Source organism: Mytilus californianus, unplaced genomic scaffold, assembly GCF_021869535.1.
Source record: "Mytilus californianus isolate M0D057914Y unplaced genomic scaffold, xbMytCali1.0.p SCAF_19, whole genome shotgun sequence".
NCBI classification, from domain to species: Eukaryota; Metazoa; Mollusca; class Bivalvia; order Mytilida; family Mytilidae; genus Mytilus; species Mytilus californianus.
The window spans coordinates 10,420,284-10,436,571 of NW_026262667.1; the positions used below are offsets into that span (position 1 = coordinate 10,420,284).

The window sequence follows — 16,288 nt, forward strand, 5'->3', positions numbered from 1 at the left end:
ACTAGCAGTTAACTGACATGCCAGCTCCAGACTTCAATTAAACTGATTGAAAGATTATGTCTTCATCATATGAATATCAGGCACAATCCTTCCCGTTAGGGGTTTAGTATCATACCATCATAACATATATGAGAAGAACATAACCCGTGTCATGCCAACAACTGGTTTTTAAATAAATGTGTTTAGTGCCGATGCAAAGACCCTATAAGTGAATCAATATTAACGCCAAAATATGCAATCTTTAATGACCTGACAACAGTATCGTAACTATATCCCTTCTTAATAAGTCTATTTAAAGGTTTTGTTAGTTTCAGAGGTGAATACTGACATTTTTGTGCTTTATAAAGAATATTTCCATAAAAAATTGGATGTGAAATACCTGAACGTATAAGAAGTCTGCATGTTGAGCTATATTTACGAATGATGTCCTTATACCGATGATAAAATTTAGTAAATGTTTTGACTAGTTTGTGATATCGAAAACCCTGGTGTAATAATTTTTCAGTAATACATAAATTTCTCTCGTTAAAATCTAAAACATTGTTACATACACGAGCGAATCGTACAAGTTGAGATATATAAACACCGTAAGATGGTGACAAGGGAACGTCACCATCTAAAAATGGAAGACTGTTTTAACTGTTTGATGTCCTTGTTCCCAAACGTTTTATGTGCCTGGTTAACCAAACTTTTAGTCTTGAGCATGTCTTGTGAAGGTTATTCTAGAAACTTGTGTTTTCTAACTAAAATAGCAACAAAAATACAATGATCATTTAGAGCACTGTTTCTATACTTACTGGTCTTGTGACTCTTGTCAAAATGTTTTTGTTGAAACAGTCACATCTCTAGGTATGAAGATACTAAGCTGTATTAAAACAATTGACTCAAGCGTTAAAGGCTTAAAAGAAACAAACAATTTATATAGTTGTTATTAAAACTATTGGATGCATTATAGATTTTCCTGGTTTGTTTGGAAAGATCGGGACAGCAGGAATGAGTCACTCTTTTCCCAGACATGACGTAATTAAACATATCTGTCAAAAGTCTTCACTCTTTCCTAAAGGGCTGATTTACTTTATTACTCTGCAACTTTGTAAAGATTATTGGATTTTGTATGAAATAAGGAATGTGGGCGCCTTATTTCCATACGATTAATGCAATGATTTAAGACAAATTTGAACAGAAAGGAGGTTGTTCCAACTATTTAGGAGATAAATATTACAGAATGAATTTAATCATATTCAAACTTTATGTACTACTTTATTAAACTTGTAGGAGTCTTATAGCATTTTATATGGCAGTCAGTCATTGGAGGATTGCTTAAGTGAAAGAGAGGCAGAGATACCAAAGGGATATTTAAACTCATAAGTTGAAAACAAACTGACAATACCATGGGTAGAAAACAAACTGACAAACTCATAAGTCGAAAACAAACTGACAATACCATGGGTAGAAAACAAACTGACAATACCATGGGTAGAAAATAAACTGATAATACCATGGGTAGAAAACAAACTGGCAATACCATGGGTAGAAAACTAACTGACAATACCATGGGTAGAAAATAAACTGACAATACCATGGGTAAAAAACAAACTGACAATACCATGGGTAGAAAACTAACTGACAATACCATGGGTAGAAAACAAACTGACAATACCATGGGTAGAAAACAAACTGACAATACCATGGGTAGAAAATAAACTGACAATACCATGGGTAGAAAAGAAACTGACAATACCATGGGTAAAAAACAAACTGACAATACCATGGGTAGAAAACAAACTGACAATACCATGAGTAGAAAACAAACTGACAATGCCATGGGTAGAAAACAAACTGACAATACCATGGGTAGAAAAAAAACTGACAATACCATGGGTAGAAAAAAAACTGACAATACCATGGGTAGAAAACATACTGACAGTACCATGGGTAGAAAACAAACTGACAATACCATGGGTAGAAAACAAACTGACAATACCATGGGTAGAAAACAAACTGACAATACCATGGGTAGAAAACAAACTGGCAATACCATGGGTAGAAAACTAACTGACAATACCATGGGTAGATAATAAACTGACAATACCATGGGTAGAAAACAAACTGACAATACCATGGGTAGAAAATAAACTGACAATACCATGGGTAGAAAACAAACTGACAATACCATGGGTAGAAAACAAACTGACAATACCATGGGTAGAAAACATACTGACAGTACCATGGGTAGAAAATAAACTGACAATACCATGGGTAGAAAAAAAACTGACAATACCATGGGTAGAAAACAAACTGACAATACCATGGGTAGAAAACAAACTGACAATACCATGGGTAGAAAACATACTGACAGTACCATGGGTAGAAAACAAACTGACAATACCATGGGTAGAAAACAAACTGACAATACCATGGGTAGAAAATAAACTGATAATACCATGGGTAGAAAACAAACTGGCAATACCATGGGTAGAAAACTAACTGACAATACCATGGGTAGAAAACAAACTGACAATACCATGGGTAGAAAATAAACTGACAATACCATGGGTAGAAAAGAAACTGACAATACCATGGGTAAAAAACAAACTGACAATACCATGGGTAGAAAACAAACTGACAATACCATGAGTAGAAAACAAACTGACAATGCCATGGGTAGAAAACAAACTGACAATACCATGGGTAGAAAACAAACTGACAATACCATGGGTAGAAAACAAACTGACAATACCATGGGTAGAAAACAAACTGACAATACCATGGGTAGAAAAAAAACTGATAATACCATGGGTAGAAAACTAACTGACAATGCCATGGGTAGAAAATAAACTGATAATACCATGGGTAGAAAACAAACTGGCAATACCATGGGTAGAAAACAAACTGACAATACCATGGGTAGAAAAGAAACTGACAATACCATGGGTAGAAAAGAAACTGACAATACCATGGGTAGAAAAGAAACTGACAATACCATGGGTAGAAAAGAAACTGACAATACCATGGGTAGAAAACTAACTGACAATACCATGGGTAGAAAACACACTGACAATACCATGGGTAGAAAACACACTGACAATACCATGGGTAGAAAACAAACTGACAATACTGATTTTTAAAGCTAATGTTCAAATTTGACTGTAAATTAGACACCACCTCCTGGTGCGGATTTTCTCGCTGCGTTGAAGACCCATTGGTGGCCTTCTGCTGTTGTCTGCTCTTTGGTCGGGTTGTTGTCTCTTTGACATATTCCCGAATTCCATTCTCAATTTTACTTGAGCAAAAAACCATCATGGGGAATTATTTTATCAAAACTATTCCCCTCCTTTTTACTGTGGTAGGTTAATATTTATCAACAGGGTCAGATTATATCTACAAAGATCTCAACTATTAATAGGTGAACTGTAATTCATTTTCACATCAGTTTTGGCTGTGTAATCAGTTAAATGCAATGTTAAACATTTCAAAGGAAGATATAAACTTTTTTAATCATCAATAGTTAATAGGAAATCAATCATTTGTTGATGGTTTAATGAGATTTTTAGAGCAATATAACTTTTTATTTTCTAGTTTTTTTGCACCTTCTAAAATTAAGATATTTATACATTGAACCTAAAATTATTTTTACATTTGGTCCATTTCAAAGTGTACATTGTAGAAAATGAAAAATATACAAGATACCCTTGTTGTTTTTACCTTGCATAGCTGTTATGACATTGCAAGCTGTTGATGTAAACAAATGCACTTAATTTTTTTTCCCCACTGCAATCTAAAATTTAATTTTTTTTTGGACAGTCAAATTTTTAGTAAGGTTATCAGAAAATGGGGGCAAACATGATCAAGGGAGTATTCAAACACTATAGGTCAAAGAAAGACTGAAGGCACCTCGCAGAAAGAAAACATACGAACGAACAAACAACATTCCACAGAACACTGCTTAACTGACTAAAGAAATATTAACCTAACCAAAAACAGTTGGTGAACACAGTTTATCCCCCTCCGCAATATGTAACACCAACCAACCAACCAAAATTTGTTGGAGCAAAATAGCATTTAGGTTGAGTAACATTAGCACAGCCATTGAAATGAACGTGCTATTCAAAATTTAGATTAAAATGTTCGTCCCTAATATTTATTATTACTTAAGACACCTCGTGGACTCTTTCATATACAAAATCAATATATTTTCATTTTACACAATGGCACTAAGAATTCTTTTCTTGACTGTGACAAGACATGTATTTTTATATGCTGAATTGATAGGCAAGGGAGATAAGTAAAAGTTGCGTAAAAAAAGGCAACGGGAACCTTTTAAAACTAACAAAAAATATTGGCCGAAGAATTTTTCTTTAATTCTAAGAAGGTTTCATTCTAAAAATCAACATCTTGAAAAAAAAAAAAACAAAAAAAAATGCTACTAGTGTTGCCTATGGGGAAGCTATTTGGCGATGTTTCTGATTGAGTTATTCAGATAGCACTTGATCTTGTGTAAGGTGTTGATGTTCTACTTCACAGAACACATTGTAATTAGTTAATGTATCATAGATCTTACAAACTTTTGTTTCAATCTTCATTTCCTGTTGTTTTTTTTTCCGTTAATTACACAGAATGTAATATCGGTTTTCTTTGATGTTGATACCATACATCTGTATTGCTCAGCATTTATAGCCACTCTTTCAAATTAATTTCTGCAATCTCTAAATTTATTAATTAAAGAAATTTTTTTTTTAATTCCTTATACATAAAATCAGTCAAAATACTAAGCTGTTTAAGTAATGCAATTCCCAGATGGTTTATTTTTCAAATTTCCGATACAATTCAAGTAAAAACTTGAATGAAAACTAACGGTGTTTAAGGTTGAATGTGAGGTGCGGAAGCACTTGAATTTTTGGGGATGATTGAGATATAAACATAGAAACTGGAAAAAAAACATCTATGTAGCATAAATAGAAAATTCATTTAAGTTACTTGGTAAAAAATATTCAAAATGAATGAATTTAAAACAAGTGCATGGTAAGTTTTTAAAAACAAAATAAACTTTCAAAACCTGTAATCAAGTTGTTCGTTGTTGTTGGTTGCTGTCTACTATGTTTGTTTTTTGTTTATTATTGTAGTATAGCAGAAGAAGAATACTTTATTCCAATTAAGTCTTCCGAATGGCACAAACATTTAACATGACAATAACATCAATAATAAGTGATTAAAACAAACAAGTATAAATCAGGCTATTGTATTTTTGTTTTTTTTTAACTGTTTCATATTTTGTCAACCAATGGCCTTTTATAACTTTACTTATAAACCATAAGGGATTTGCTCATTGTTGAAGTTGCTGTATCATGTGACCTGTAATTGATCACATCTTTGTCCTTTGATCATTAATGGATAGTAATCTAATCAGCAATCATATACCACTGTCACCTGGCTATTTTTATATTTTATGTTAAAAAAAAGGCTGGTGATACTAAAGGGAGAATGAAAGCTCATAAGGTTAAAAGAGGGACCAACCAAATTATGCTAAAAAGACAAAATTTGACAAACAGTCAGCAGTCTACAAAACTCTACAAAAAACTTGACTCAACCAAAATTAAAGTAAAAAGAAATAAGTATTTTCTTTAATGAAATATGAAATGAAATTTGAGATGTTTAAGTTTTTGGTCAGAGTTAATGAAGGGGGAATGATATGTTGATTATGATAGAGGAGAAATCTTTAGTTTGACATATGTGAGGAAAACTAGAAATGACTTTTACATGTGCTGGCAGTTTTAGAATTTTGCTTGACATATGTATATATAGTTAATTTGATTGAGGAATGTGTTAATGATTAACACCAACTTTCAGGTTAAAAGGGGTCAAATTATACATTTCCCCATCAGAAATGTTCTCAATGTGCCATAAATTCACCAGAAAAAAATCTCCATATCAGATCTGCTAATTGACAGTGAAAATCCATTTTCCATTTGGAATGGAACAAATGGAGTAGGCAATAATACAATGTGTCAATGATACATTAATTAAAGCTTTTCTATAGTAATTATACAACCTCAGAAAGATGGAGTCTTATTTCAGATTATGAAATTTCATATTATTGATTTGTGAAATAATATCATATTGGAATATTAATTTTTCATGTGTGTTGTACTAGTGGATTTTGAAGGAACTATATTTCAGATCAATTTTATAAAGTTTATTACACAACTCGACAAAGAAAGGTAATGCTAGTTGTTTATTTTGAAAAGGAAAAATTTCATGAAAAAAGGTAATATATTCTTTTCTTCTCTTCCACCTAAAGGTGTAACACTCTCTTTTGTGATTAAAAAAAAGCAGGGAGCAATGAATCCATTTCATTAACAACAATAAAAAATCAGAAAAAGATATACTGTAAATTCAGAAATTATTTCAAGGTTTTTATAAGTGCCAATAATGCTAATGAAGTTTTTTTGCAATAATAAGAACTCACATTCTGATATCTGATACATATAGAGTTTTATTTCCATTGAATGGGCTCACAAAAAGCATATTACATAAATAAGATATTATTTAGACAAAAAAAAACAAAAAAACAAAAAAAATACATCTGTATGCAGATTTTCTGAAATCGCAATAATTAAATCTCACATTTTTTTCTGTAATATTAAAAAATTACTATAATAAAAAACCTACATATGATTTTTCTTGATATTTGAAATTTTTAATTTTTCTCTTAATTGAAATTCTGTCATCTCTGCTTTTTAAGATTGATTTTTTTTGTTGAAGTTCAAATGTGTTCAGAAGAATTGAGAATCTCTTTTAAATGTTATATTTGAATTGGAGTCTGAAGTTTGTTTTTATAATATAAATTGTGTATATTGATTTTTAGGGTGTAATAACAGCTGTAAAAGCTGTGTTTTTTGTGTTTTAAGTGAAAACACCTGTATTAAAAATACAAAATCAATCATTGACACTTTGAATGAGAAATTTATTGAGATTGATTCATGATAACATGGTTACCTAGTTATAGCAGGTCAAAGTCATCAAAATTAATACTAAATCTTTTTTGTTAAATCAATCTTTAGAAGAAAAGTGAATCAAGATGAGAAGCTAACCAACATTAATGAAGGACCAACTGAAACAATGTTAGGCCTAACCTTAAATTATAAATAATTTTGTATTAAAATGATAATACTTCTATATTTTGTTACTGCATCCCCTAAAAAATCACAAAGCTTGTTCTATATCTATAGCTTTTTTTACCTGCTCCAAACAGACCCTACATTTTATGCCAGACCCCAGCATAATTTATGGACATCTATGGTTGAAACCACTGTTTTAAGTCTAGACATTTTTTGTTAAGAATTGTTCAAGTTTAGAATATGTCCTTATATAAATTATGTACTATACTTTTTAAAATAAACTTATTTTACCCATGTACTGGTACTTATCTCTTTTTTTCTGCCGAGAAGCAGGAAACATTTATATACATTTTTTGGCCTGATTATAAGTACAGAAGTACTTTGCATATTTTAGTTTTAGGTGTGTAAATAATACATATTATATAAATAATGCCAGACATCAATTCAAAATACATGTTTTTAATTTTATTAAGAAAATATATGATGTACAAGAGTTCAGAAAAGGAGGAATTAATTTACATTTCTTCTATGATATAAATTACCATCCTTGCAGTTTTTACAACATTTTAATTTGGCAACACAGTTCAATCTTCACACAAAAATCTCACAAATGTCCATCATTTTATGAGAGAGAAAATTGACAGCTAGCTGCAGAACATCTGCCACAACTCTTGTTGCAGATTTTATGTGTCTAGAAATAATACATGGATACAAGTGTCCATTATTGACAACAAACATTCCCTTCTTTAGAGAAAAATTATAAAGAATGAGATTAATATAGGTTGTATTAAGCCACTGTTTCAAGTAGATTGACCCACCCACATCGGTTAGAATAAGGAAAAGGTTTTTAACAGCTGCCTTAAGTTTGGACTTCTAGCACATGTACATGTTTTGCTCTCAGCCACTAGTTCCACGTATTGTTTTTTCTCTTTGGCCTTTTTCAAACATATTAAAATCTTGCTTTCAACTCAGTAAGAATTGGAAAGAATTGCAGCCCTAATCAATAGAATTTGTTCTCTCTTAGATCTTTGTTATACCACCTGTGAAGATCCCTTATAAAGTGATTGGAGAGTCTGTCTGTCTGTTTGTCCTTCTGTCCCACTTTTGTATCCACAACTTCTCTTGTCAGACAGAATGCCAAGCATGCTATATACATAGAAAAGTAAACTGGTTGATCAATGGGGAAAAACTGATCCTCCTCTCTTTCATATAATCCTTCTTTAATATTGGATGTTTTCTGATATGTCAGCTGCATCAAAAATCATACCACTTTTACATGTGTAAATTAATGGAATGTTTATTCCATTAACTCAAAAATGTTTACTGCACTGTTAAGACATATTATCTTCAAATATCTGACTGCAGTAAATTATTTAGAATTGTAGAAAAATCTATGAAATGGAAAAAATAAAAGCAGAAATTAATGTATAAAGTTATTATACTAGGAATTTTGTACTTGATGGATGTGAACACAATTTCTATGATTATAAAACCGATTTAAATCAGATTGAGATATTTTATAAATGATATATTAACAAGTCTCTCCAGACCATTGACAAAGTTAATGAGACGTCTATTGTTTATTATATGATGTCATTTGATGCCAATTTGTTAACTTTAATCAATTTATGAATATTACAGATCAATTGAAACTAGTTTATTCTGTTTTGGTATAGATTGCAGGAAATTAAAAAAAATAAGCATGAATAATTGAACTGATAAGAACTTAAAAATTCATAAAATTCAAAAAAGTCTAAATTGCATATGGGCGTTAAATGAATAAGTTAGTGTTTCATTAATAATCATTGCAGTTAAGAATAAAAAGTTGCTGCTTAAATGACAAGCATAGAATCTTGAACTAAATACAGTCCAGAAAAATATGTGAATTAACTCTGTGTCACCAAACTAGATAATAGAAATAACAATGTTATCCCCTTGGTTAATTGTACTTTAAAATCTGTCTCCTTTTGACTTGTTATTTAGGATTATTGATGGGAAATAATGGATTTGATTGTGTTGCTATGACTACAAAAGTTGTTAGGAGAAGGAATAAAAAATGTGATAATTATGGATTTTGAATAATTGAGAGATGTGACTCATCCTTCTTCTTGCTTGCTTCAGTATTGAAATCCAATTTTACTTCTCAAGGCAAAGCTATTTATAAATCATTTTATTATTTGAATTTGAATCTCAAAATTTGATTGATTTTAAAAATGAAATCTTAGAATGCAAATTTTGATTAAAGGTTTTTTGTGTACATATATGGTTTTGCATTTGTCTTCCTGTAATTTTACTTCAGTAAATGTGAGGAGAAAGTTGATGAGCAAAAATAAATGAAGTCTTTGCTAGAGATAACCTGAACTAATATTTTGTCAAATGAACACAAAATTTAAAGACATTTGGTAGAGAGGTACCTGAGAAATTTTTTCATTGAAATTTTTGCAGGTTATTCCTAAGTAGATTTATTCGATTTGTTTTTGTGTATCAGCACAGTGTTTTTATTGACATTAATAATTAAGACTGGGACTATTGAGAGATCTTAACACCATCAGATGGGACAGATGTTATCATACTTATCAATTGATTTCTCTGGTATAAAGACCAAAAATAACAATGTAAATGGGAAAAGACTGAGAATTAAGGATGAAATGAAAAAGGGTACGAGACAACTTCTGAGAACAAATGATACACTATGTATGAGATAAAAATGTGTAGTTCTTAAACTGTGAATTTGATCAGGTTCTTTCTTTTAAAATGAAAATCAGAAATCTCCTGTTATTCTATATTCATAATCCAATTATGGATGAAAATTGATATTGATTTCTTCATCTGGAGTCAAGTTTATCAAGAAATAAGACATCCTTTATAATACAGCTAAACAACAATAACATACATGATTAGAGATGTAGAATTAAAAGAATACTAGAACACACTCGCGAAATCGCTGGCATTTAGACCGTTGTTGATGGTATGTAAACTGTTGTGGGATGAATTTTTGTAAAAGATTTTATGACTGGAGTATTTCAGGAAAGTTATCAAAAGTCAAAGGTACTTGGGGACAGTACAATTTTTTTAGCCCTCCCCCTTTTTTCCAAAGTCCGTTATTTTTTTGTTGTTTTCTGTTAATTTCAATTTTATTAGCGTTTTTTTCTGTACACTATGAACATACATAATAACATATAGTCATATACTATATAAATACAGTTTATTTGGTATTTATTATCAATCCATGGAGTTAAACTTGGAATTGATAGCAAATAGCAAATGCACTGTATTTATATAGTATACATGTAAGTTTGTTCATAGTATACAGAAAAATGCGAAAATAATTGTCCTGTCCCCTTGTACCTATGAAAATAATGTGCAAGTTTAAGTCCTAAACGGAAGTCTTATCTATGACTTAAAAGTCAGTCCGAGACTATATCTGTACGTCTTTATTTTTGTTTTTCTCCCAAAAAAACCCAAACGAAATATTTATAGGCGAGGATGACAAATGCAACTATGCATGGTACCTATAGGACACAAAGGCTTGATGATTAATTTAATGTGGAAGGAAGAGAAGCGACACACAAAATGAGGTCTTCTCATTTAATAGTATAGATGGTTCTAAAAATATATTAAATTAAAAGGGGGAGGCTTGAGATTCAATAAAACTTAGCTGTCCCAAGTAAGGAACCTGATCAATGGATGTCTTATGTCATATCTGGAGGATGGTTATTAATAAAGAGAATGTTATTTTGATTGACCGTTCTTTGACAGTTTCATTTTATTTGGATATGGAAATTAATTGTGATGTGAAATATTATAAATGCTTTTGTTGATAATGTATGAAAAAGATTTTTTCCTTCAATTATTGATCTGTTTTTGTTTCCATCAGAATTATTGATTTTCTGATGAATCCTTGTTTTTTTTCTTAGAAACTTGGTAATTGATATATTTTATAAAAGGTTTAATCTATGTACAACCTTTGCATCAATTAAGCCAGTAACAGAAAAAAGTGATTGACTGAATGTTAATTTCATGTCGTGTGGAAAAATATTGAAAAATAATTTGAAGAGAATATGGTGAAGGTAATGTTCTATGGGAGATAACTCTATTTAATTATGTTCAGAAGTTCAGATTGAGTTGGATTTACTGCCCTTTAGCTTTGAGAAAACAAACACTTTGAATCTAAATTAATGCAAATATAAATCATTTAATCAGTATGCTCTTGCCGATTGAAATGTAGGCCAGAGATCCTAGACCTATTTATTTTTGAGGGCAATGATCAGTCCTATTACAAGAACAGTATGATGGACATTTCCAATTATCTGTATGTTTAAATGTTAATAATATACTAGCAAACATTGTATGTAAGATTTTCACAAAGAATAAAGTTGTTAAAGTGAGGACTTTTTTTCCAAAAGAATAATATTGCAACCCCTGAAAATTATTCTAGAACATTAAGATAGTTTTCTAGCTTGAATTGTTTTACATCTAAACCCTTTATGGGCCTTTTATAGCTTGCTAGGTAGTATGGGTGTTGCTCATTGTTGAAGGCCGTACAGTGACCAATAGTTGTTAACTTCTACGTCATTTGGTCTCTCATTGGCAATCATACCACATCTTCAAATTTTTATATTAGCTTCTTTAAAAAAAAAAAACATTACATGATATTAACACTGCATGTGGTCCCAAAGGTGTAAAACACTATGATATTTCAAGACATAGATACATTCAACACCTCATAATACCTATGACAAATATTTATTAAAAAGTAGAGAAACCAGATGAATATAAAATGTTATGTCAACAAGCATATAAAATGATTTTATCAAAGTTGACTTATGTACATTGTTGACAGTGATTGGGTGTGTCCTATCCATTACATAATCAGACATGTTAATTTTTGAACTTGTAAAGTGAAAATTGTCTAACATTCTGGGGGAATATTTAGGTGTATTTAACTAAACAACTGTGTTTGAATAAATGATGTTTAAAAAACTTGGAAATATGAGAAGTGTAGAATTTTTTAAAGAAATTTTACAAGTTTCCCATTTGCACGTATACTGGATATTATTTCATGTAAGGTTCTCCCAAATGTCTTTCATTTTAGACATGTTCAAATCTCAGGTTCCCCAAATGGCTTTCAATTTAGACATGTCCAAATCTCAGGTTCTCCCAAATGGGTTTCATTTTAGACATGTCCATATCTCAAGTTTTCCCAAATGGCTTTAATTGTAGACATGTCCAGATCTCAGGTTCTCCCAAATGGCTTTCATTTTAGACATGTCCAGATCATAGGTTCTTCCAAATGGCTTTCATTTTAGACATGTTCAAATCTCAGGTTCTCTCAAATGATTTTACTTTTAGACATGTTAAAACTGACTGCCATATGGATTGCCCAAACTCTGAAGAACTGGTTTACCTATTTTCTCTCAGATGGTCCGATGTCTTCCCATTGTCTTTTGATGATGAATTAATGATTGCTTAATTTTATTTAATTTATTGTCAAGTCAGCACATAATGGCTGTATCATGGCAAGATTGATGTAATCCCTCCCTTTTTCCATGACGTAAAGAGATCTAAGACTTTTATTCTCTCTATCCAATCCCCCTTTTTACATTGAGTTAAAGAGATGCAAGACTTTCATTATTTCCACCCAACACCCCTCCAAACACCCCAGGTTTTAATTAAGTTTAGAGATGTAAGACTTTCATTCTCTCCATCAGACCACCCCCCTTTCATTAAGTTAAGAGATGGAAGACTTGCATTCTCTCTATCCAAACCCCCTTAATCATTAAGCTAAGAGATGTTATCCAATCCACCTCCTTTTTTCAGTAAGTTAAAGGATGTAAGACTAGCATTCTCTCCATCCAATCCCCCCTTTTTTCAGTAAGTTAACTTTCATTCTCTCCATCCAATCCCCCCTTTTTTTCAGTAAGTTAACTTTCATTCTCTCCATCCAATCCCCCTTTTTTTCAGTAAGTTAACTTTCATTCTCTCCATCCAATCCCTCTTTTTCCATTAAGTTAAGAGATTAATACTTTCTTTCTCTCCATCCAATCCCTCCTATTGCCATTAAGTTATGAGTTATGAGACTGCTGTGTCACTCCAAAGCTATGATAAATTCATGTTAAGGGTCTAGTTTCAGTCAAAATTGTTATCCTCAAGTGTCAAAATACATTTTAATGTAGTCCAAAATACTTTAGTCTGGTGGGTTGCATTTGAATTTGTTCAGGCCTGAAATTTATATCTGAAATAAATTAAAAAGATATGGTTATCAATAAGAGATAACAAAAATCTTAATTTATTTTGCATAAATCATGTTGCATAACACACAAGATTTAAATCACTTTTTAAAATCTTCAAATTTTGAATAGTTTAAATTCCATGTAATACCCTTATCCAAAGAACTTGCGACTCGTTACCTTTTGAAAAGGTCCAGTTAACTTTTTTTCTGCAGTGTAGAGTGAAGGAAACTAATCTTAAATTTTTTGGTATCTAGAATCAAGTTTAAATAAAGTTCTATTGTTTGTGTTGAGGACGGAGTATGAGTCACACGATTCTCGTAGCTCTCATAAGATCAATACTATTGTATTAAGACTTTTACATTTGGTCACGATTTATAACTAAAAAATACTTGGAGTACCTTCACTGTTGGAGTTTACAGGTATATATGTAAAGTCACCAGTTTTGTCAAATATTTACTTTTGAAATGCTTTTTAAATTTATTGTCAATAATTCTCATTGTATAATTTTATTCAGTTTTTTCTTTGTTCAGAAAGTGACTTATGCATGATTATGAATTCACTTTTATTAGTTTTAATAGGGACACAAAAATTATATTTGCTTTTGAAAAATGTTTTTTTTTCTTTAAATGATGAAGCGTATTATATATGTTTAAAGACTTATGTTGATAAAAGCTGATTTAAACAGTGGGTTTGTTTATAATCTTTGTCATGATTCACAGGGGTAATTAATGGCTTGACAATATAATTTAAATGGTAATAGGTATGCACAACAAAGTGCAAACTATTAACATATTTTAAGAAGCACGACTATTAAATTACCATGTTTATAAACTGAAAGGGTTGGTAATTTTGCAAATAATGTTAACAATGTTAAATCATGGATGAAATATTCCTTGAGTTTATAAGGACCACTTTAATATATCAAGATAAAAACTTCTGGAAATCTTAAAAAAAAAAAGTTTTGTTTTTGGTTAATCCATGTTGTTGTTGCTTATATATTATATTTCCATTTTTCTCCTTTTTAACACTTTATTTGTCTATTTTCAGCATAATGTAACAGTTTGGATGATTTACTGACATAAGAATCCATGTCCTGGTAAGATAGAGTTATGTCCCATTTCATTACAAAACTCCTACACAAAAATTGCCACAGCAGTCATTTCATAAAGTCAGACGATTCATCACATAAAATACCTGTCATCTATATAATGCTTTATCTCAGTAGAGATACTACAAGAAGTATTTGAAAATCTAAGGAGATATATGGGTCAAATGTCAGGTAGACAGCAACCCAACATAACTTCACGAAAATGGATGTTCAGAGATGAAAGTTGCGTTCAAGGATAGGGAAAAACTAAATCATAAGTATAAGTTGTGAGTGAATTTTTACATCAACCTCAAATTCTTAAATGGCAAAAACTTAGGAGACATTGATAACCGCTAATGTTTAAATGAAACTTAGATAAATATGCAAACAAGAATCAATATATCAGAAGACCAACATAACAACAAAATCAAAAACAATACCATAAAAAAAAAATGGATATGAGTATTATACCAATAAGACAAAACCCAACAACCAAAAGAATGAAAATACATGTATATATACATTTTGTATAGGTTAATATTAAGATATTGAATGAAAGACGAGGGTCTATACAATATGCCTAGCTCTAAATCACCCTGCGTTGGGAAAAGTATGCTCTCATTTACTGAAAGCATGCTCAGCATATTTTATCTGTGGACTATTAAATCATATCTTCTCTTTTATTCTTGTATAAAGTTATTCAGGAAGGTTGTAGATGTAACTTGGAACAAACGTTTCCAGGGAATATCCATTATTGATCTTAGTAAGGTTGAAAAATACTTGATTGTGTTCAGAAATATGAAATCATGCAACGACCCTTTCCTCCAATATTTTTTACTTTTATTATCCAAAGATCAAAATGTTAGAGATAATGTGATTATTTATCTAATTTCAATTTTTATATTTTTATGCCCTACCATATGAAAGTAGAGAGGCATTATGTTTTTCAGTCTGTGTGTCCCGTTCGTTTGTTCCTTCCTTCGTCTGTCCGTCTGTCCCGCACTTTAGGTTAAAGTTTTTGGTCAAGGTAGTTTTTGATGAAGTTTAAGTCAAATTAACCCGAATAATTCAGTCGTTATATTCCACTGCTCTATGATGGCTACATTAACGCCTGAAGGCCTTGTCAATAAAAAATCGTCAAATAATCATTCGGAATTAGCTCGGGATTTACCTATCTCGATAACATTGAGCTATTAGCTGATTGGCTCTCTCTCACAGAGAGCACCAATCAAAATCCTGGATTCGTGACACGTTTTTATTGTATAAAGAATTCAGGCCCTCGCGAGTGGGAGAGTCGATCACGGGGAGGGACTGAATTATTCGGGTTAAAGTCAAATCAACTTGAAACTTAGTACACATGTTACCTATGATATGATCTTTCTAATTTTAATGCCAAATTAGAGTTTTGACCCCAATTTTACGGTCCACTGAACATAGAAAATGATAGTGCGAGTGGGGCATCTGTGTATTATGGACACATTCTTGTTCAATTATTTTTTACATGTATGGTTTTGAAAAAAAGTTGTAGCGGTACATGTAATTTAATTGACTTTTTCTGTTTTATTTAAAAATTATGGTAAACATCATTTTTGCCAACAAGTTGTTTAAGAAGTTTTCATATGAACCTTTAGAGTACTGTAGGTGTATTACACTATTAGAAGGCCTGATTGTCTTTTCTACGGATAAAGTTGTTTGTGTAGGGAGTATTGTAGCCATTGTTTGATACATTATCAGGTACTTTGTAAAGCGTTCAGGGATTGAGTGTTACTTTCGTAATGTCCAGTGGCAAATATCATTCATATAATAGACAATAAAAAAAAAGGAGTTGCAGTCTATACATCAATGAGACA

General features: G+C 31.1%; 1 protein-coding gene across 1 annotated transcript in view; it reads left to right on the top strand.

The window, feature by feature from the left end:
- Positions 1-16,288, top strand: part of LOC127727252 (tyrosine-protein phosphatase Lar-like) — a 151,786-nt gene that overhangs the window by 20,899 nt on the left and 114,599 nt on the right. Inside the window, exon 2 of the mRNA XM_052234738.1 lies at positions 14,399-14,447. The gene's annotated coding sequence lies outside the window, so the exon portion shown is untranslated. The remainder of the gene's footprint in view (positions 1-14,398; positions 14,448-16,288) is intronic.